This window comes from Hemiscyllium ocellatum, chromosome 13 (genome assembly GCF_020745735.1).
Source record: "Hemiscyllium ocellatum isolate sHemOce1 chromosome 13, sHemOce1.pat.X.cur, whole genome shotgun sequence".
Classification (NCBI taxonomy): Eukaryota; Metazoa; Chordata; class Chondrichthyes; order Orectolobiformes; family Hemiscylliidae; genus Hemiscyllium; species Hemiscyllium ocellatum.
The window spans coordinates 85,511,351-85,535,929 of NC_083413.1; positions in this window are offsets into that span (position 1 = coordinate 85,511,351).

A 24,579-nucleotide genomic window follows, 5' to 3' on the forward strand; every position below is an offset into this window, starting at 1 on the left:
ATTCAATATTTGTGTTAAATTAGAATGGAGAAAACAGAACTCCAGAAATATGTAAATATTTAACATATAAATATGTAAACCTACATATAGATTAAAAGAAGGCAAAGACATTAGGGACATTTAAGCGACTGCTGAACAAGCACATGGACGGTAGTAAATTGAGGGGTGTATTGATTTGGTTGATCTTAGATTAAGGTAAATACTTGGCATAACATCGTACTGTTCTATGTTTTAAGGCATCTGACAGAGTGAAACATCAACAAGAGTTTAAAATGGTGCTTGGACACAGAAGGGAAAGACTAAAGACTTCTTCAGAACTAATAACAACCAGTCAGAACAAACAACATGAATGGGACATGGAGGAGTATGACGAGGTCTCCAGCACATTTCAATCTGTACAGTGAAATGATTACAAGAACCCATCAGGAATTTTGTAAGCGGGCAGAATATAAACAAGCTAAAATATGTGGATGACACATTAATCATAGCAAATACAACAGAAAATCTACAAGGATTCCTGGATACGCCCTTAACAAATTTTAAAATATATTAATTATCATTAAAAACACAGGAGAAACAACTACTTCCAGCTAATGGGTCAGGGAGATTGCGGCCACCGTTCCTCCTTGCTATCCCAACTCCCAGTGCCCGTTCGGTTAACAACAATAAGGATGGGCCATTAGTGGGTCTTAACAAAAACAGCCACTTGATTTAACATCAAAATGCAACTCACTGCATGATGACAATAGGTACACATTTACTTTGGCTGGTTTGGAAGATATTATCAGGTGCCAGAAATGATATGTCTGACAGTTTCAGGACCTAGAGCTGGACTCCATTCAAGACCATGCGATAGCATCAGACTGGATAAAACTGAACGCAATCTCTGACATTAACTCTTTCAGAACCATTATTTTATACAGCATAGTGGGGTCTTTTGAACATTAGAATCATTCTCTTATATGGGTAGCCAAGTAACATCTGATAAGCAAAGTGATCAGGAAGCACATGACACTTGCAAAAGCAAACCCTTCATAAAAACATCATGCTGCTTTAGAATGAAAGACATTTGTATGGAAAACAGAATGAAATGACCAGAATGTTCTATCTCTTGTCTGTGACTATACAATGCACACTTTGGAACATGAATACGACAATGGTAGATAATTCAAGGCAGCAGAAAAGTGGTTTCTGAGACATGTGATGAGGATTAGCTGGGCCCTCACATGCAGAAGTTTTGAGGAAAGCCTGCATAAAAGAAGTACTACTGCAGATGATCATTGAGAAACCACGAAAATTCCTTGGACACATAATTAGGAAAGATTAGACCTAATCAATTAATTAGGTGCATGAAGAATGGAAAGGCAGCAGGAGTAGACTGGATTCCAAGCAGAGATATTCAAACTCAGAAGAGCAAAGCTTATCTGTCATCTCATCAACTGTTCCTGAAAATCTGGGTCAAAGGACAAATCCCTGCCCATTGCCACTGTCTTCAAGAAAGACCAACCAAGGAATCTCCCTCTTCTCCATCACCACCTTCTCTGTCTTGGAGGAAATCCATCTTGAAAGCAAGTGTGGCTTCTGGCCACACAGGAACTTTAGACATGATTTTCACTGTAGCAGATGGAATTTAATTCAGATAAATGCGAGGAGCTGCATTTTGGGAAAGCAAATGTTATTAGCACTTATACACTTAATGGTAAGGTCCCAGGGAGTGTTACTGAACAAAGAGACCTTGGTGAACAGGTTCATAGCTCCTTGAAAGTGGAGTCGCAAGTAGATAAGATAGTGAAGAAGGCATTTGGTATGTTTTCCTTTAGTGGTCAGAGTATTGAGTACAGGAGTTGGGAGGTCATGTTGCAGCTGTACAGGACATTGGTAAGGCCACTGTTGGAATATTGTGAGCAATTCTGGTCTACTTCCCTTCGGAAGGATGCTGTGAAACTTGAAAGGGTTCAGAAAAGATTTACAAAGATGTTGCAAAGGTTGGAGGATTTGAGCTATAGGGAAAGGCTAAACAGGCTGGGGCTGTTTTCCCTGGAGCGTCGGAGGTTGAGGGGTGACCTTATAGACGTTTACAAAATCATGAGGGGCATGGATAGTGTAAATAGGCAAGGTTTTTTCCCTGGGGTCTGGGAGTCCAGAACTAGAGGGCATAGATTTAGGGTGAGAGGGGAGAGACATAAAAGAGACCTAAGGGGCAATTTTTTCACAGACGGTGGTACGTATATGGAATGGTGGAAGTGGTGGAGGCTGGTATAATTGCAACATTTAAAAGGCATTTGGATGGGTATATGAATAGGAAAGATTTGGAGGAATATGGGCAGGTGGGACCAGATTGGGGTGGGACATCTGGTCGGCATGGACAGGTTGGACCGAAGGGTCTGTTTCCATGTTGTACATCTCTATGACTCTATGACCTAAAGAAAGGCCAGGATCAAGGCTAATCACTCTGTGGCCTCATCGATCTGATCAAGGCTTTTGATTCAGTCAATTGGGAAGTGAAATGAAAGATCTTGCCAAAGGTCGTTTACCTTAGTAAATTCATCAGTATTCTCCATCTCCTACTCAAGAAGATGTCAGAGGTGGTCCCCAGCAACAGTAAAATGACAACATTCTTTGAACCAAGACAAGAGCTAAGCAGGAATGTGCCATCATCTCCCACCCTTTTCTTCATCTTTATCTATATTCTTCTTGTCATCAACAACCTTTCCAGTTATAAGAACATTGCCTACTAGGTGGATGGAAATTTTTTTAATCTCAACAGGTTGAAATCCAAAAAGAAAATGATGTTGACTTCGCTCCTGGAACTTCAGAATGTCGATGACAATATTATTTCTGCTCATTCGGAAGAGAATTATCAAACCTCACTTAATGTCTTCGCAGAAGTATACCGAGGTATTGGTCTCAGCCTCAAACTCAAGTTGACTCAAATCTTTTACCAAACCATCTCAGGTCAAGTTCTGGTCCAGTCTTCCATTGAGATCAATGGAGATATCCCCCCAAACATGGAACATTTCCCTATCTAGGAAGCTATCTCTCATCTAAAGCCAAGGTCAATGCAGAGATTCAACAATCGTACAATTCTTACAATCTGTTAGCACCACCTTTGGGCACTGAAGGAGAAGAACACAAGAGCATAAGAACTAGGAGCATGAGTAGGCCTTCGGGCCCTTCCAGGCTGCTCTGCCATTGAAGACGATCATGGCTGATCTTTTTGTGGTACTTACCTGCCCTCTCATCGTACCCCTTAATTCCTTTTGCTTAGATTACTTACAGTGTGGAAACAGGCCCTTCGGCCCAACAAGTCCACACCGACCCCCTGAAGCGCAACCCACCCAGAACAATTCCCCTACATTCCCCTTCACCTAACACTACAGGCAATTTAGCATGGCCAATTTACCTAACCGGCACATGGACTGTGGACCCAGAGCAAACCCACGCAAACATGGGGAGAATGTGCAAGCTCCACATGTTCCGTCACCTGAGGCGGGAATTGAACGTGTCTCTGGCGCTGTGAAGCAGCAGTGCTAACCACTGTGCCACCGTGCTGCCCAGAACTGTTAAAAACAATTATCTATCTTAGCTTTAAATATCATTTACTGAGGAATCCTCAACCATTTCATTGGGCAGGGGAATTCCATAGATTTCCAACTCTCTGGGTGGAGAGGTTCCTTCTCAATTCAGTCCTAAATCTGCTCACCTAATTTTGAGACTACGCTCTCTTGTCCTAGTTTCACCTACCAGTAGAAACAACCCCTCTACTTCAATCTGATCTACTCCCTTCATACTTTTACATGTTTGCATCAGATTCTCCGACATTCTTCTAAATTCCAAAGAATATAATTCCAGTCTACTCAGCCTCTCCTGATAAGCTAACTCGCTTAACTCTCTGATCAACCTAGTGAACCTCAGGATGAGAGATTTCAATGACAATGGCATCAGTGCTAATACCAATATCCTTGTTTACAAGGTAGTCATCCTTCCAAACCTTCTATAATCGCTCCAGAACTTGGACCATGTATAGACGACTCTCAAGACCTTTGAAAAGTACCATCAATCTGAGACAGATTCACCAGATTAGCTGGGCGGATAGGTGTACTAATGTCAGCTTCCTGAAGCAGCCAATACCACTAACATTGAGGTCATGATAATCCAAAATTAACTCCTACCAGGCAACATCCTGGTGAACCTCCTCTGAATCCTCTCCAAAGAATCCATATCCTTTTGGTAATGTGGCAATGAGAACTATATGCAGTATTCCACATGTGGCTGAACCAAACTCTTATACAACTGTAACATGACCTGCCAACTCTTGTACTCAATACCCCGTCTGATGAAGGAAAGCATGCCTTATGCCTTCTTGACTACTTTACTGACCTGTGTTGCCACCTTCAGGGAACAATGGACTTGAATACCCAGATCTCTCTGTACATCAATTTTCCTCAAGGCTTTTCCATTGACCCTATAGAATGCTTTTGAATCGGATCTTCCGAAATGCACAACCTTGCATTTGCCCAGATTGAAATTCATCTGCCATTTCTCCACCCAGCTCTCCAATCTATTTATATTCTGCTGTATTCTCTGACAGTCCTTCAGTGCCTGCTACTCCACCAGTCTTAGGTCATCTGTAAACTTGCTAACCAGATGCTCTAGTTTCCTTCCACAACCCAAAGATGTGCAGGCTAGATGAAATGGCCATGCTAAATTGCCTATAGTGTTCAGGGGTATGTACGTTAGGTGTATTAATCAGAGGAAAATGTAAAAGTAACAGAGTAGGGGAATGGATCTGGGTGGGATAATCTTCGGAGGGTCAGTGTGGACTTGTTGGACCAAATGGTCTGTTTCCATACTGTAGGGATTCTATGATTCGATGACTGCAGACGACAAATTAGGAGAGAAACATTAGAACACCTAATAGTAGTTTGCAACATTAGGAGTCAGACGGTGAACAAGTAGGAAATACACCAACCACAAATAAAAGATTTGGTAACATGTTGGCCATTATCAAACATGTGGAAGTTGGGGAGCCATGAGCACTGCTCTTGGAATGTATGAGGAGTGAGGGAGGGCAGGAATTTGGGCTGGATTAAACAAAAGCTGAGAATGCTGGAATCAATGGAAAGGTTCAAAATTAGATGGAAAGTTCTCTGGTTCAAAATTATTCTATGGTTCTATGGAATAATTAGATGGTTCAAAATTATTCTTGTGAAGACTGCCAGGAGAATGAAATGAAGTCAAGCACATAATGTTGAGGTACAGATTTGCTGTGGTCTAATTAAATGGTGAAACAGAGTCAATGGGCTGAATGACCACCTTCTGGTTTTGTGTTAACATCCCATACTACTGCTTATGCTAACTATTCAGTTGAATCATTGGTGCCTGGGGTAGATGTCAACTGCCTGTCAACGACATGGGTATCCAACTTTCAAATCTGGTTTCAATGATCAACAAGTCACACAAGACATCATCAATCAGTATGGCACTTTGCAGATGGGGGAAAGACCTCTTAAGGCCCCATTCTTCCGTTCAGCTTTATTTCCATTGCTATTTCCAGGCCTGACAGGGATTGGAGAGATAGGTGGACAATATGGAACAACTGTCTGCTTGTATTTATAAATGAAGAGTGGGTGGGGTGGGATGGGGTGGGAAAAACCTGCCATTGGCTGAATGTCTCGCAACATAATAAAGGCTGATATCTGATGAAGGGTCATCTAGATTCAAAACATTAGCTTGCTCCCTCTCCATGGATGCTGCCTGACCCATTGTGATTTCCAGCATTTTTTGTTTTCAAGTAGAGAGTGTAGGAGCTAACTCAAAAAGCAAATTAGGAGGGGAAAGAGGGGCCACGAAATGTCTTTGGTAGACGGGATCAAGGAAGACTCCAAAGTGTTTTATAAGTATATTAAAGTAAGAGGATTATCACGGAAAGGTCAGACCTATCAGAGCCCAATGGGGCAACATCTGCATAGAGCCAGCAGATGTGGGTAAGGTGTTGAATGAATATTTCTCATCTGTATTCACAGAGAGGGAAGAGGTTGTAGCTGGAGATTTCAGTTGGGATGGTGAGGTTCTAGAACACATTAAGATTAATAAGGAGGCGGAGATATTCGACATTTTAATGGGCCTTCAGATGCACAGATCTCCAGGGCCTGATGAGATGTATCCCAGGATGTTGTAGGAGAGGAGGAGAATGTTGAGGCCCTGGTGGAAATATTTGATACTTCTCTGGCCAAAGGTGAAGCGCCAGATGACTGGAAGATAGTTAATATGGTCCCTTTGTTCTAGAATGGCAGCAGGGATAGGTTAGGTAATTAGTTGGTCTGACGTCAGTGGTCGGGCAATTATTGAAAAAAATTCTGATGGACAGGATTAATCAACACTTGGGAACGTAGGAATTGATTAACAATAGTCAACACAAATTTGTTGAGGGGTGATCCTGTCTGACTAAATTAGTTGAGTTTTTGAAAAGGTGGCTAAATGTAGTAATGATGGGGTAGTTCAATGAATGTGTCGTATGCAGACTTCAGTAAATCCTTTGACAAGGTCCAACATGAAACGCTGATCAAATGGTATGAGCTCATGGGATCTGAGACAAGTCAGCAAACTGGATCCAAAACTGGATCACAAATAAGAGGCAAAGAGTGATGGTGGAGGGTTGTTTTTATGATTGGAAGTCTGTTACCAATGGTGTTCCATATAGATTGCTGCTGGAAACTGTTTGTTTGCTATGTAAATTAACAATTTTGATTTGAATGTAGAAGGCACAATTTCTAAGTTTCCAGATGACACAAAGTTGGTGGTGTTATTGATAGTGAGGAGAATGGTCTCAGGCTATAGTCTGATATTGATCAGCTGGCAAATTGGGCAGAACAATGACAGATGGATTAGGGGTTTAGATAGGGTTGACAGTGAGAACCTTTTTCCGCGTATGGAGTCAGCTGTTACTAGGGGACACAGCTTTAAATTAAGGGGAGGTTGGTATAGGACAGATGTTAGGGGTAGATTCTTTACTCAGCAAGTTGTGAGTTCATGGAATGCCCTGCCAGTATCAGTGGTGGACTCTCCCTCTTTATGGTCATTCAAGTGGGCATTGGATAAGCATATGGAGGTTATTGGGCTAGTGTAGGTTAGGTCGGCGCAACATCAAGGGTCGAAGGGCCTGTACTGCACTGTATTTTTCTATGTTCTATGTTCTAATGACAGATGGAACTTAATCCCAGCAAGTGCAAAGTGATGCAGTTTGGGAGGTCTAATAAGGGAAGGACAGACACAACAAATGGTATGCCCCTCTGGAGCAATGAGGATCAAAGAGACCTTGGTATAGATAAAGCCCTGAAGGTGTCAGCACATGTAGTTAGGGTGGTGAAGAAGGCATACGGGATGCTTATTTTCATTAGTCGGAAATAGAATAAAGGAATAAGAAATTCTGATTATAACTTTATAAAACATTGATTGGGGACACAGATGGAATGTGTAGTACTGATCATCACATTATCGGAAGAGCATGATTGCATTGGAGACAGAGCAGAGGAGATTCACCAAGATGTTGCCTGGACCGAAAAATCTCAGCGTTTAGATCAGAGTGGTGCTGGAAAAGCACAACAAGTCAGGCGGCATCCGAGGAGCAGTAAAATCAACATTTTGGGCAAAAGCCCTTCATCAGGAAAATCTCAGTCATGAGGAGAGGCTGAATAGACTGGGTTTGTTTTCTTTGAAGCAGATAAGGCAGAGGAGGGATCTGATTGAGGTATATAAAATAATGAGGGGTATAGACTGAATAGATTGCCCATGGCAAACGTGTTTAAGACCTGAGGACAAAACTTTAAGGTGATTAGCAAATATTTTAAGAGTAGATATGTGAAAGAATATTTTTACTCAGAGGATGGTAGAACTATGGAACAATGGGAGGTTGGGAGAGTCAGATATGCGTGCAACATTTAAGCTGCATCAGGTCAGTAAATAGGTCAAGAAGGCGTACAGCATGCTTTCCTTCATTGGACAGGGTATTGACTATAGAGTTGGCAGGTCATGTTACAGTTGTATAGGACTTTGGTTCAGCCACATTTGGAATACTGCGTACAGTTACGGTCACCATATTACCAAAAGGATGTGGATGCTTTGGAGAGAGTGCAGAGGAGGTTCACCAGGATGTTGCCTGGTATGGAGGGCACTTGCTATGAAGAGAGGTTGAGTAGATTAGGACTATTTTCATTAGAAAGATGGAGGTAGAGGGGGGACCTGATTGAGGTCTACAAAATCATGAGCGATATAGACAGGGTGGATAGCAAGAAGCATTTTCCCAGAGTGCGGAACTCAATTACTAGTGGTCGTGAGTTCAAAATGAGAGGGGAAAGGTTTAAGGGAGATATGTGTGGAAGGTTCTTTACACAGATCTAAAAGTTGAAGTTCTAAATTGGAGGAAGGCTAATTTTGATGGTAGTATACAAGAACTTTCAAAAGCTGATTAGGGGCAGATGTTTACAGGTAGAGGGACGGCTGAAAAATGAGAAGCCTTCAGAAATGAGATAACATGAGTCCAGAGACAGTGTATTCCTGTTAGGGTGAAAGGAAAGGCTGGTAGGTATAGGAACTACTGGATGATGAAAGAAATTGAGGGTTTAGTTAAGAAAAAGCATATGTCAGGTTTGGATAGGATAGATCAAGTGAATGCTTAGAAGAATATAAAGGAAGTAGGAGGATACTTAAGAGGGAAATCAGGAGGGCAAAAAGGGGACATGAGATAGCTTTGGAAATTAGGGTTAAGAGAATCCAAAGGGTTTTACAAATACATTAAGGACAAAAAGATAACTAGGGAGAGAGTAGGGCCCCTCAGAGATCAACAAGGCGACCCTTGTTGGGGGAGATACTAAATGAGTATTTTGCATCAGTATTTACTGTGGAAAAGGTTATGGAAGATATAGAATGTAGGGAAATAGATGGTGATATCTTGAAAAATGTCCATATTACAGAGGAGGAAGTGCTGGATGTCTTGAAACATATAAAAGTGGATAAATCCCCAGGACCTGATCAGGTGTACCCGAGAACTCTGTGGGATGCTAGAGGAGTGATTGCTGGGCCTCTTGCTGAGACATTTGTATCATCGATAGTCACAGGCAAGGTGCCAGAAGACTGGAGGTTGGTTAACATGGTGCCACTGTTTAACAAAGGTGGGTAAGAACAAGCCAGGGAACTATAGACCAGTGGGCCTGGCCTTAGTGGTGGGCAAGTTGTTGGAGGAAATCCTGAGGGACAAGATGTACATGTATTTGGAAAGGCAAGGACTGATTTGGGATAGGAAGCATGGCTTTGTGTATGGGAAATCATATCTCACAAACTTGATAAAGTTTTTTGAGGAAGGAACAAAGAGAACTGATGAGGACAGAGTGGTAGACGTGGTCTATATGGACTTCAATAAGGCGTTCAACAAGGTTCCCCTTGGGAGACTGGTTAGCAGGTTAGGTTTCATAAAATACAGGAAGAACTAGCCATTTAAATACAGAAGTAGTTCAAAGGTAGTAGACAGAGGGTGGTTGTGGAAGGTTGTTTTTCAGATTGGAGGCCTGTGACCAGTGGAGTGCCACAAGGATCGGTGCTGGGTCCGTTACTTTTCATCATTACATAAGTGATTTGGACATGAGGGTATGAGGTATAGTCAGTAAGTTTGCAGATGACACTAAAATTGGAGGTGTAGTGGACAGCAAAGAGGGTTACCTCAGATTAGAATGGGTTCTTGATCAGATGGGCCAATGGGCTGAGAAGTGACAGATGGAGTTTAATTCAGACAAATGTGAGGTGCTGCATTTTGGGAAAATAAGTCTTATCAGGACTTATACACTTAATGGTAAGGTCCTAGGGAATGTTGCTGAACAAAGGGATGTTGGAGTGCAGGTTCATAGCTCCTTGAAATTGAAGTCACAGGTAGATAGGATAGTGAAGAAGGTGTTTAAAATGCTTTCCTTTATTAGTCAGAGTATTGAGTACAGGAGTTGGAAGGTCATGTTGCGGCTGTACAGAACATTGGTCAGGCCACTGTTGGAATATTGCATGCAATTCTGGTCTCCTTCCTATCGGAAAGATGTTGTAAAACTTGAAAGAGTTCAGAAAAGATTTACAAGGAAGGTGCCAAGGCTGAAGGATTTGAGCTATTGGGAGAGGTTGAAAAGGCTGAGGCTTTTTTCCCTGCAGCATTGGAGGCTGAGGGGTGACCTTATAGAAGTTTATAAAATCATGAGGTGCATGGATAGGTGAAATAGACAAAGTCTTTTCCCTGGGGTGGGGGAGTCTAGAACTAGAGGGCATAGGTTTAAGGTGAGAGGGGAAAGATATAAAAGAGACCTAAGGGGCAACTTTTTCATGCAGAAGGTGATACGGATATGGAATGAGCTGCCAGAGGAAGTGGTGGAGGCTGGTATAATTGCAATATTTAAAAGCCATCTGGATGGCTATATGAATAGGGAGGGTTTGGCGGGATATGGGCTGGGTGCTGGCAGGTGGGACTAGATTGGTTTGAGATACCTGGTCGGCATGGACGAGTTGGACCAAAGGGTCTGTTTCCATGCTGTACATGACTCTATAACTATGACACATTGGATCCATCACTCTATTCCCCAGCTTTCTGTCTCTCTCTCTCTACTCCCTTTTCTCTCTTTCAGGTCCTCTATTTCTCTCAAATGGCCATTTTACGAATCACCTGAAATCAATAACCTCTAATTATTGATAAAATTACAAGCAAAAGCCATCAATCTCAATCCTCTTTGCCTACCACTGGATGTGGGTGTGCAGTGCATCCAAGCACTAGGTGTGGAAGACAGAATATCAAGGGTCTGTTGATAGGATTCATTGAAGCAAGGAGATTAGCTAGATTGGGGCAGCCCTATCGCAGTTTTGGACAAAGAGCCTGTTCCTGGGCCATATTCTCGATGTAACTCTTTGTAATTCTTGGAGTACAAATTGATCACATAAAGGCAAATCAGCCACCCAACTTGGTAACGAATTGGGCTGAATACTCTTACAGTGAGTTAACACTCCCCCATTTACGACTGTCTCTCATTTATGGTTGTGACTATTCCATTTGTCTTTTGTGACTTTAGTCTTTCATTTTGATTTCTTAGTGAGGCTGTTTTCAATTTTTCAGTTCAATCTCAATAAATCTCTGCAACATTTTTGAGAGAAATGGCTGGGCAACACCTACACGAGATAATGGGAGGGGGAAAAAGAGGGTGGGTGAAGAAAACACCAAAGTATATATAGACTGCGTGGTAGGGTTCAATATTCCAATTATTTTAATAATGTCAGATGATACCATATAAAATATGTAAAGGTCACTGGTAAATACCACATTCTTTCTGTGGGAGTCATTAAAATCAACATTGCCATTTATTGGAGCTGAGATAGAGATCTGGGTAAGATCATTCTGGGGATTAACCCTTTCAGTGTCCGAATAGCTGATTTGTGTACATTTTTCACTTGCAGAGACTCAATTTATAGCGGATATGAAATTTTACATCTAAGATTCAAATTCAGTGACTTTGCCAATAAATCCTTTACTTCGTTGAGGGCAGTCATGTTGAAGGAATTAAACATATTTTCCATATTTCGCATTTTAAGTTGGTATCCACTGTCAAGTACAACACAAATTTAAGCAGAATTAGCCAATATCTGCACCACTGTAACAATATAACAGCCACACATAGAAGCAGTTTTTTTCAAAATTGTACTTTATTGATAAAAAATGTCTTTATATGCACAGATAGTCATAAACGCAGTTTGAATCTGTACAGTACCATATGAGGAAAGAAGCAACATTGGAGTTTGACTCTGTATTGATTGGAACCAGCTGGATCTTATTGAGTACAAGATCCTGGATTGGGGTTGTTAACCTGGACCAATCAGGGTGGGCCTGGCCAAACTGGCCATAAACAGGTCCAGGCAGTGGGCCGTGGCTGCCTGCCCTTCGTCCGCAGTTACTTTAGAGCCCGGGTGTCTCTGGAGAAAGAGCACGCGGTGTCCACCAACACCCTGGAATTGTTCAGGGAGAGGTGAGCACCGCAGGGAGTTGAGTGCATTATTTCCCCCTCCAATTCTATTTTGATTTAACCCCTGCTCTGCCCTTCACTGTTTGATCAAGTAGCATTGCCCTTTGATGTGAAGGGCACTGCCTGTCACTGACCGCTTGGGTGTTTCCTTTCTTCCTGGTGGTGGAAACTGAATAAAGATTTGTACACCTTGTGTCTTTCACTGTGTCTCACACCTGCACACACACACAACATGGGTGCGGGAGAAAAAGTAAGCACTACCACAGTTAGGCGGTAGTGTGGAGATAATGGGGAAAAAAAAGAGAAAAAGAAATAAGTAAAAGAAAAAAAAACAGGTCTAGGCAGTGGGCCATGCAGTGGGTCATTATGGCCAATTGCCTGCTTCTCTTCTGAAGTTACATTGGAGCCCGGGTGCCCCTGGAAAGGGAGCACGTGGTGTCCACCAAAACCTGTGAGCTGTTCAGGGGGAGGTGAACACCCCAGCGAGTGGAGTACATTATTTCTCCATCCAATCCTATTTGATTTAATCCCTGCCCTCCCTTTCACACAGCATTGCCCTTTGATGTGAAGGGCACTGCCTGTCACTGGCCACTTGGGTGTTTCCTTTCTTCCTGGTGGTGGAAATTGAATAAAGATTCGCGCACCTTATGGCTTTCACTGTATCTTACACTTGCACACACACAAAACGTGGGTGCGGGGGAATTAATAAGCACTACTGCAGTTAGGCGGTAGTGTGGGGGTAAAAAGCAAAAAAGAAAAAAAAACAAGAAAAAAAATCAACAGGAGTCTCAGAGGATCTGTTCACTCTGAAAGCTGGAAATAAAAACAGGTCCAGGCAGCGGGCCGTGCAGGGGTTGTTATGGCTGACTACCTGCCCTTCTTCCGTGGTTATGTCTGAGCCTGTGGGTCCCTGGAGAAGGAGCGGGCAGTGTCTACAAACACCCTTGAGCTGGTCAGGGAGAGATGGGCACCGCAGGGAGTGCCATGTTTTATTCCCCCCTCCAACTCTATTTTCATTTAATCCCTGCCCTCCCCTTCACTGTTTGATCACACAGCATTGCCCTTCGATGTGAAGGGCACTGCTTGTCACTGGCCACTCGGGTGTTTCCTTTCTTCCTGGTGGTGGAATATAAATAAAGATTTTCACGCGTTTGTTTTTCATTGTGTCATATACCTGCAAACACACACAACATGGGTGCTGGGGAAAAGTAAGCAATACCGCTGTCAGATGGTAGTGTGTGCAAAAAAGAAAGAAGGAATATTTTGATTTAATCCCTGGCCCCCTTTCACACAAAAAAAATACAAACAGGGGTTTTCGAAACTCCTCAGTTTAGGGGACTTGACTCTGTGCTGGCTAGTGCCACAGTCAGTGTGTTCCTGCTGGCACTGAGGCAGAGATTTTGTTTGTCTTTTCCCCCTTGTTTAGGGAAGATATTTACTACTTTGTTGAGTTTCTTTATTTAAAAAAAATATAGCCAGGAGTGTGTGCCTGGCCAAACTGGACAAAAGTGAGGACTGCAGATGCTGGAGATCAGAGTCGAGATTAGAGTGGTGTTGGAAAAGCACAGCAGATCAGACAGCATCTGAGGAGCAGGAACATCAACGTTTTGGGTTTTTGTTGCCTGACCTGCTGTGCTTTTCCAGCACCACTCTAATCTCGACCCATAAACAGGTCCAGCCAGCGGACCATGAAGGGAGTCGTAATGGCTGATTGCCTGCTCCTCTTCTGTGGCTACGTCTGGGTCCGGGTGTCTCTGGAGATGAAGCACGTAATGTCTACCAAATTCCTTGAGGTTTTCTGGGAGAGGTAGACACCGCAGGGTGTGGAGTGCTTTATTTCCCCCCTGACACTATTTTGATTTAATCCCTGCCCTCCCCACCACTGTTTAATCACACAGCAAAATCCTTTGATGAGAAGGGCGCTGCTTGTCACTGGCCACTTGCGTGTTTGCTTCATCCTGATAAAAAACATATAGCCAGGCAATCACCTGGTGCAGAGGGGGGAGGGTAGGTCAGACGTCCTTCTCGTGGGTCTGCTCCTGGGCCTGGCCAAATTGGCCATTAACAGGTCCAGGCAGTGGGCCGTGGAGGGGGTCGTTAGGGCCAAATGCCCCTCTTCACCAGATACATTCGTGCCCGGGTGTCCCTGTAGAAGGAGCACATCTCCAGTGAGGTTTTTGATTCCCAGGTGTCCCACACCGATCTCCCTCACATCCCCTTTGGGGAGCTCTGGCATATGTTGCCAGGATAGAACCCAGCTGGCACTCACTACTGGAGTGCCTTTCAGCAAGCATAGTATTTGGCCCAGGCTGCTCGCCAAGCACCTGGGTGGGACATAAATAAGCAGAAGTGGATCAGAATGCTCCTGGTGAATGTGATGGATTTTTGTGCCCCTCTCTCGTCCTCTCAGTGAATGTGTACAGTTTTAACTGTACTGGTGGTGGTTGCACAAGGCTGCTGACATCAAGACTACTATAGCTAGCCTCAACATCAACAGCAGCAGGGAGTCACAGTGCAGATTCCAGACACTGTCGGTCCTTCTGGACAGGAGGTATGCTTTCTGCAAGAAACCCACACGACCCCGGGAGATGAAGCCACCTAGGTCCTGGAGTGGCAAGGAGGGGTCTAGATGAGTCACCTCACCTGCAGATCTGGCTGGATGGCTATCTTGTTGGCCCCACATTTTTAGCCAGAGATTTTGGGGATCAAGGAGCCCGTGCCAGGCCTTTTGCTTCACCTGATGTTTGGCTGGGGGGGTGTGCAGTTCCTCACTTTGTGAACATCTATGCTCCTATGGACAGACAGAGGCAGACTTGCTTCTATGGAGAAGTGTCCACTCATCTCACCTCCATTGATGAAGGCCAGTGTGCTGTCCTCGGGGAACATTTTAACTGCATCCTTAAGGACAGATACAATGGTGGTGCCCGATCTGGTTTAACGTTGGGGAGGAGGTTGGGGAACTTGGTCACGTTCTGGACTTGGAGCATCCACAATCAACCGGCTATGAGTTTCGCATACTTTTTGGCTGTCGGCATGTGTCAGGTGCCATGAACGGACCATCGCCTGGTGTGGGTGGAGCTCCTTCCATTCGGCGCCCTGCTCGGCTCCGTGTGCTGGCACTTTAACAACGTGCTGCTGGAGGATGAGCGGTTTGGGGACTCGTTTTGTCGATTCTGGGCCAGCTCGAGAAGGAAGCAGGGAAGCTTCCCCTCCCTGAGGCTATGGTGGGACGTGGGCAAGGCCCATGTCTGCGTTTTCTGTCAGGAATATGTGAGGGGGTTGACGAAGAGGCGGAAATCCAGGATCGAGGAGTTGGAGAAGGAGATGCTCGACCTGGAGTCACGCCTCACTCAGGCCGATGTGGACCCGGCCCTGCAGGGGTTGTATGAAGTGAAGAAGGCCGAGCTCCAGGACCTGCAGCTTGTCGGGTCCATGGGCGCGTACGTGAGGTCGCGGATCCAGCTCCTCCAGGACCTAGACTGTGGCTCCCTCTTCTTCTACTCGCTGGAAAAAAGGTGCAGCTCCTTGTGCTGCTGGCCGATGAAGTGTCCTCATCTCGGATCCGGAGGGTATTAGGGCCCACGTCCGATCCTATTACATGGCTCTGTTCTCTGGATCCGTCCAGCGAGGATGCTCACAGTGTTCTGTGGGAGGACCTGCCACAGCTCAGCCCAGAGGATGCTGGAAGGCTCGACGCTCACTTCACCTTAGAGGAGCTGACCGGTGCCCTCGACCGGCTCTAGAGGGACAAGTCCTTGGGGCTGAACAGGCTGACTGTGGAGTTCTTCAGGGCGTTCTAAGACATCCTGGGGAGCGACTTCGCACAGGTCCTGGGGGAGTGTCTAACTGCCGGAGAGCTGCCCCTTTCTTGGTGTAGGGTGGTCATTGTTCTGCTGCCAAAGAAGGGGGACCTTCGTTCTTTGAAGAACTGGCATCTGGTCTCCCTCCTTGGTGCAGATTACAAAATTTTCGCCAGGGTGTTGGTTTCTCGCCTGGCTACTGTGCTAGCCTGCATGATGCACCCAGACCAGTCCTATATGGTCCTAGGCCGCAGGATTCATCACAATGTCCATCTGGTGCGGGACCTGATCCATTTCTGTTGATAAGATTAGAGTGGTGCTGGAAAAGTACAGCAGGTCAGGCAGCATCCAAAGAGTAGGAAAATCGACGTTTCGGGCAGGAGCCCTTCATCAGGAGAAAACTCTCTCGAAAATTAAGAAGGGAGTGCAAGCGCCCATACCCAATATACACATGGTCCACGTACTCTGTATCACCACAGAACAAACAGTTGGGCTGGGAGTCCATGAACAATCTGCAGTTGCAGGGGACCACCGTGTGCAGCACCCTCCACCCCATCCCTGCGAGAAAGGGGGAGAACTCCCGCGTAGAGAGCCCTTCACTGGGGATCCCCACTGCCCGGTGGCAAATGGGCACGCCAAGGCGTGTCCGGACAGTGGATGAGGGAGAAGAAGTGGATGGTGCACAGCAGCAGTGAATACAGGGCCCGTAGTGTTATGTCCCTAAAAGGGGCAAAACTAAAACTTTGGAGGCAGCTCAGTTTGTGGGGTACAGGTTCCCGGGGGAAGTGTGGGATCTTGGGGGCCAATATGAAATTCCATTCGGGCAGGAGTGAGTGCAGACAGGATCCCACCGCACACCTGAACATCCTCCAACTGGTGCACTACGTCTGGTCTGAGCACCGCTGCTTTAAGGCATCGAATAGCAATGGCCACAAACCAGACATCTACCATTACCCGGCTCGCTATATCCTGTGGCAGCATCCAGCCCAGACCCCTGCCACCCAGCACGTCCCTGACCCTGATTTCCCTCACTACCACGGCCCCCTTCCAACAGCCACTCGAACCTGCAAATACAGAGGTGCGGCTCCTGCCCGAAACATCGATTTTCCTGCTCCTCGGACGCTGCCTGACCTGCTGCTTTTCCAGCACCACTCTAATCTTGACTCTAATCTCCAGCAATTGCAGCCCTTACTTTCACCCATTTCTGCTGACAGGCTGATCTGCAAAGTGTCTTCTTGTCCCTCGACCAGGAGAAGGCTCTCAACAGGGTTGATCACGAGTATCTGCTCGGGACTCTGCGAGCATTTGGACTCGGGATGCAGTTCGTCACCCAGATCCAACTTTTGTGCACCACAGTAGAGTGTCTGGTTAAAGTTAATGGGTTCCTGACGGTGGCCCTTCAATGAGGCTGTCCCCTGTCTGGCCAGCTGTACTGCCTGTGCGTGGAGCCTTTACTGTGCCTTTTGCGGAGGAGGTTGTTGGGGCTGGTTCTGTGTGGCACAGGCACAAGGGTGGTCCTCTCGTCTTATGCTGACAATGTGCTCCTCACTTTCACTGACCTGGCTGACCTGGGGAGAATGCGTGAGTGTACTCGGCAGCGTCTTCCGCCAGGATCAACTGGGCCAATGTTCCGGACTACTGGTCGGTCCGTGGCGGGTGGACTCTCTGCCGGATGAGTTACAGGGGTTCAGCTGGAGTACCACCCATCTCCTTGACCAGCAAACTAGCAGGAGCTGGAGGCCAAAGTCTCGGCTCGCATAGGCCACTGGACAGGACTGCTCCGCGTGCTGTCTTATGGGAGTCAAGTGCTGGTTATAAACCAGCTGGTGGCTGCCATGCTGTGGTACAGGCTAGTCCCTTTGGTTCCCCTCCTCCTGGGTTTGTGGCTGACATCCAGTTGGTTCACTTCTTCTGGGACTAATAGACACACTGGGTCGCTGCACTGGTTCTGAGTCTCCCTATTGAGGAGGGCGGTCAATCGCTGGTGTGTGTCCGCAACCAGATGGCAACTTTCCGCCTTCAGACCTGACAGTGATACCTCAACATTGAGCCTCCTCCTAGGTGATGCACCCTGGAAATGTATTTTTTCGGCCAAGTGCACAGCCTCAGCTACGACATGCAGCTCTTGTTCATCGACCGTGACGGTCTGGAGGTCGCTCCCAAGACGTCTTTTACCAGGTCCTGATCACTGTCTGGAGCATGGTCGAATCGCGTCGTGCCTACCCTCTGGCAAGAGTAGCAGTTGTCATCAGGGATCCGTTGCTCAGGAATCCGCACCTCCGTACTCACAGGTTCGAGTGGCTGTTGGAGGGGAGGACCGTGGTGGCGAGGGTGACCAGGGTCGGGGACATGCTGAGTGGCATGGGTCTGGGCTGGACGCTGCCACAGGATATAGCAAGCTGGGCAGCGGTAGACATCCGGTACTGCCATCCGACGCCTTAAAATGGCGGTGCTCGGACCTGAGGAGGATGTTCAGGTGTGCGGTGGAATCCTGTCTGCGCTCACTCTTGCCCGAATAGAATTTCACATTGGCCCCTAAGGCCCCATACTTCCCAAGGGATCCTGTGCCCCACAAACTGAGTTGCCTTCAGAGTTTTAGTTTTGCCCCTTTTAGGGACATAAAATGGCGGGCCATGTATTGACAGCTGCTATACACCATCCACTTCTTCTCCCTCATCCACTGCCCGGACACGTCCATTTGCCACCGGGCGGTGGGGATCCCCAGTGGAGGGCTCTCTACATGAGGGTCCTCCCCCTTTCTCTCGGGGATCTATGGTGGAGGGTGCTGCACACAGCGGTCCCCTGCAACTGCAGATTGCGATAGTTCATGGACTCCCAGCCCAACAGTTTGTTCTATGGTGGTACGGACTCCATGGACCATGTATATATATTGAGTATAGGCACTTGCACTCCCTTTCTAGTTTTTGAGAGAGCTTTCTCCTCTGCTTTTGGCTGCACTTCTTTGGGCACCTGGTGCAGAGGTGGGAGGTTAGATCAGAGGACCTCCTCGTGGGTCTGCTCCTGGGCCTGGCCAAACTGACCATAAACAGGTCCAGGCAGCGGGCCATGGAGGGGGTCGTTAGGGTCAATTGCCTGCCCCTCTTCCGCGGTTATGTCAGATCCTGGGTGTCTCTGGAGAAGGAGCACACAGTGTCTACCAATGCCTCCAAGGTTTTCAGGGAGAGGTAGGCACCACAGGAGGTGGAGTGCTTTATTTCCCCCTCCGACTCTATTTTGTTTTAATCCCTGCAAACCCCCCCCTTCACTTTTTGATTACTCAGCATTGCCCTTTGTTGAGGAGGACACTGTTTGTCACTGGTTACTCGGCTGTTGAGTTTCTTCCTGATGGTGGAAGATGAATAAAGTTCTATGCAGTCATTGTTCATTCACTGTGTCTTACACCTACACACACATGACATGGGTGCTGGGGAAAATAAGCAGCACTGCTGTTTGGCGGTAGTTTGGGGTATATAAAAAAATAAATAAAATTTAAAGTTTTATGCACTCTTTCATTCACTGGGTCTTACACAAAGAAAAGGAAAAAAATCAAGGGGATTCAGAATCTCCTCAGCTAAAAAATAACCAGGAGATCAACATGGGTGCTGGGGAATATAAGCACTAAAAAAAACCCAGATCTCATCAGAAAAAAAAACATACATATAACCAGGTGATTTATAATATCCTCAGTTCAGAAGATTGACTCTAAGCTGGCTGGCAACAGCCAGTGAGCTGTGCACAAGTAAATAAAGGGTGACTTGGTGACAGGATACTGGCCTCTTTGCAGTTATTTCAGACTCTATCCAACAAACTAACCAAAACAATATTTCCGTGTATTTGAGGATCTGATAATCAAACATATCTTCTCTTTAAGCTAGTCACTGCTTCACAGAAGCACTAGAACTACCCATGGTTTAACAATGTCACTCAGACAACATGTCTTTAGCTAATGGTGCAAGAATTAGGGAAGAGATGCAATGGGAAGGGATTTGATGATGAAGCCTTTCCTTTTATTGATTGGAGGTTTTGGACTGGGATGTGCAAAGTTAAAAATCCCACAACATCGGATGAAAGAGTAATGCTCCGAAAGCTAGTGCTTCTGAATAAACCTGTTGGACTATAACCTGGTATTGTGTGATTTTTAACCTTTCCTTAACTCAGTAATGAGTAATGACCTAGGACTTAATGGTAGGAATGTCGACTACAAGTAGGGTACAAAGGAAATCAGATGACCCCATGAAGGAAATAAACTTCCAGGTCTACCGGGATTGAATGGGGACCGGGGACTGAGTGCTTGCTCTACCAAGAGCTGGTATGGAATTGTCGGGCTGAATGTCCTCCACTTGTGTTATAATGACTTCCTGACTTAGAACACAAAACAGTACAGCACAGTACAGGCCCTTCAGCCCATGATGTCATGCTGGCCTTGTATCCCACTGTAAGATCAGACTAATTTACATACTCTTCATTGTACTATCTTTCATGTGCTTGACCAGAGTCAGTTAAATGTCCCTAATGTATCCAACTCTACTATCACTGCCGGTAGTGCATTCCACACACACACCACTCTCGCTGTAAAGAACCTACCTCTCACATCGCCACTAAACCTTCCTCCAATCACTTTGAAATTATACTCCCTCGTGAAAGACATTTCCACCATAGGAAAAAGTCTCTGGTTCTCCACTCTGTCTATGCCTCTCAACATCTTATACATCTCTATCAAGTCACCTCTCATCCTTCTTCACTTCAATGTGAAAAGCCTTACCTCCCTCAACCTTTCTTCATTGGACATGGCTTCCAATCCAGGCAGCATCCTAGTAAATCTCCTCTGTATCCTCTCTAAATCTTCCTCATCTTTCCTATAATGAGGAGGCCAAAACTCAGCACAATATTCGAAGGGTAGTCTAACCAGGGCTCTATAGAGCTGCAGCATAACCATGCAGCTCTTAAACTCCCTCTTCCTGCTAATGAAAGCCAACACACCATACACCTTCTTAACAATCCTATCTACTTAGATGGCGATTTTGAGGGATCTATGGACATAGTCCCCTATATCCCTTTGTTCCACCACATTGCCAAAAATTCTGCCTTTAACCCTGTATTCTGCGTTCAAACTTGACCTTCTAAAGTGGATCATTTCACACTTTTCCAGGTTGAACTCCATCTGCCACTTATCAGCCTGTCAATGTCCCGTTACAATCTACAACAGCTCTCCACACTATCCACAGCTCCACTAACATTCATGTCATTGGCAAATTTACTAACTCATCCTTCCACTTCCTCATCCAAGTCATTTATAAAAATCACACAGAGCAGAGGTCTCAGAACAGACCCCTGTGGAACACCACTGGTCACCGAGCTTCAGGTTGAAGACTTTTCATCCACCACCACCCTCTGTCCTCTATGGACCAGCCAATTCTATATCCAGACAGTCAAATTTCCCCATATCCCATGCCTCCGAACTTTCTGAATGAGCCTATCTTATCAAATGCCTTGCTAAAATCCATATACACCGCATCCACTGCTCTACCTTAATCTTTGTGTTTTGTCATATCCTCAAAGAATTCAATAAGTTTTGTCCCTCACAAAGCCCTGCTGACTATCTCTAATCAAACTATGGTTTTCCATAATCATAAATCCTCTCCAATACTTTATCCACCATTGACGTAAAGCTGACTGGTCTGTAATTCCCAGGGTTTTCCCTATTCCCTTTCTTGAACAAGGTGAATAACATTTGCCACCCTCCAATCATCTGGCACTACTCCAGTGGACAGTGAGGATGTAAAGGTCATCGCCAAAGGCACAGCAATCTCTTCTCTCGCTTTCCATGGTTATCTAGGTTATATCCTGTCTGGCCCAGGGGATTAATCTGTCCTTATGTTTTTCAAAGTTTTCAGTGCATTCCCCCTTCCTAACATCAATCAGTCTGTTTCATGCTGTCCTCAGAAATGTGGGCGTTCTGTGAACTTCTTGATGTGCTTGCCTGGAAAATGCTGCATTACTCTCAGAGAAGATAAGGAGATTTGGGTTAAGTGTAAGTCAAAAAAAGTTGGGCAAAACGGGATATAATAAGACAGGTAAAGAGACAAATGATAGCTCTTCTTAAGTTGCTCCATAAGTTCTCCTGAGTCACAGTGCAGAATTCTGATGCGCCCAGTGTTTGAGCATTGCTGGCAAGGTCAATATTTTAGTATGGTCCTCTGCCCTTACAAAGTTCTTTGTGAGACATTTCCTTGTACACTTGATGATGGTACATCCAAAGTGCTGGCAGCAGCTGTGGAGAAAAAGCAGAACTAACATTTCGGATCCAGTGACCAGTCTTCAGAACTGGACCCGAAATGTTAATTGTGCTTTTTCTCCACAGAGTTTACCAGACCACCTGAGTTTCTCCAGCAGTTTCTATTTTTGTTTCTGATTTCCAGCATCCAGATCTCTTAAATTTGTGAATTCTGGGGAATGGTCATATTTTGGGGAGGGGGCTGTTTGATGAGAGGGTTGAGGCACTGGAAGGTAGACGGGTGGCTCTGAGTCTGTGAGAAGCACAGCTTTAGTGTGCAGGGGAGAGATTGGGTGGGATTGGCAGAGGGGGACCTGGGTGAGCTTAGTCACAGATGCTCCATGGGGCAATGAGCAAGGACTTCAGGAATCATCGTGTGAGGCTCAGTATTTTTCCAGTTTTGGAGCACTGCACACTTGTCTTCTTGGAATGAATAAGCCCACGGAGGAGGTGAGCTTGACCAGGCCTCAGGTCTCTCCCATGCAAGAGTAGCCCAGCTCATGGAGAGCCACAGGACACAGTATCTGAAGAGAATGCAGGTGCAATGCCATATCCTAAATAGAGTGTTAAGTGGCCAAGTGCTAAGACAGCAAATGAGCTACTCTGAGATTCAATCTGATCCAATCCAGCTGTGGGGTAACTGGCCAAATGTCCCCAATATATCCTTTCAATACTGATTGCTAGTATGCCCTGTCATACAAACCTGTATTTCCAGAATGCATTGCCAGTGTATCACCGAGGTGTCAGGATGATCACCTGGAGTTTGCAAATGCCAATGGATGACATGTAGGTGTGGCTGGTAAGCATTGTGGAAATACAGAAAAAAAGACCAGTAGAGATCATTAGGCTTGCTGGGACATTATGTTTAGTCAGCTTAGAATTAAAGCGTACTTCAAACAAGCTGTCACCAGTTGTAACTCTGTTTTGCAATATCTTGCAGCAACAAAGACCTTCTACGTTCTTAGCTTAAAGTGTAATCAAAGTGAGGGCGTAATATTGGCATTAGACACTGAAATATAGCAAGGGAGGCAAAGGAAAGTTAGTCCCCATAAAAAGATGTTTTTTTTAAAAATGAATGTCAATTGGATAACAATTAACAGATAAGAATAACAATATTGTGGAAGCTGTTGAAAATCTACACTATGATGCAAGCTGCTTTAATCACATTAAGGAAGAACCATTACACATGGTCATACATGAGTGTATAAAAATGCTGCTGTAACTGATGATCATTGAAGTTGCTAGCCTAGCCTTTGTCTCAGCCCTCTCGCCTTGCATACAAATAAAATAAAAGAAGCTGCAATCTGATGGTGTGTGTGTGTGTGTGTGTGTTTGTTAAGAGTGAAACTTGGAGTTGAGATTTTGACAATGTGGATTATGCCCTGGTCTTCCAGAACATGGTGGTCTTTCAGAGCAAGTAGATAATTGCTTGCGTTTCCATATATAGTTTTCTCAACATCAAGCTTGCTTGGCACATTTGGTACAAAATTACTGAGGTGAATTGGGTCATTAACAAGGTGTTGAACAAGCAATAATTCCCCCTTTTGGTAAACAGCTACTGCTGAGCTAGAAACTCACCTTGTTGCTTGGTAAAATGACAAAAGTTAGAGGGAATTGAACTTTACATTGAGCTGGGCCTTGCATGACTTCTCTCTCAATCTGCCACAAATCTCACCTTAGCCCTAGTTGCTCAGACTCCTATAAAGCCTACCTGCCTATCTTATTTTCCACCTATCCACTCCACCCTCCCCCCTCCCCAACCTATCACCTTCATCCCCTCCCCCACTCAACTATTGTACTCTATGCTACTTTCTCCCCACCCCCACCCTCCTCTCACTTATCTCTCCACCCTTCAGGCTCTCTGCCTGTTTTTCTGATGAAGGGCTTTTGCCTGAAACATCGATTTTACTGCTCCTCGGATGCTGCCTGAACTGCTATGCTCTTCCAGCACCACTAATGCAGAATCCTATAAAGTTCTGCCTAGTGTCCCTCATTTATGGGTTTTATTTTAATGGTTTTGTTAAATGACGGATCTGGTTGAAGGCCCAATGTGCAGTGACTTATTGAAAGAAGCCATCAATAGTCACCTTGGTGAAGTCAGTCCTTTTCAATTAGACTCATTGAATGTCATTGATGTGTCAGATTTTGGCAAAATCTAAAAGAAATTACCAATAGCAATGATCCTCAAAAGAAGATAACATTCATAGCATGATTCCAAACAGTATTGGCATTCAAATTAAAAGAAAAAGAGAACAGAAATATTTACTGAAATTACACATAGAAACTGAATGGTCTGCATCTTCCAGTTGTGCCCCTAAAGTGTTCCAATGTTGGGTTTTGGGGCTGTTGAATGTACTTGGCTTTCTTTCGCCATCAATCTGTCCCATGAACTTGTTCCAATGTTGTATTCCTGTGTGATCCACTCGACAGTTTCTGCCATTTGAATTTGGTCAGTCACTGTGTCATA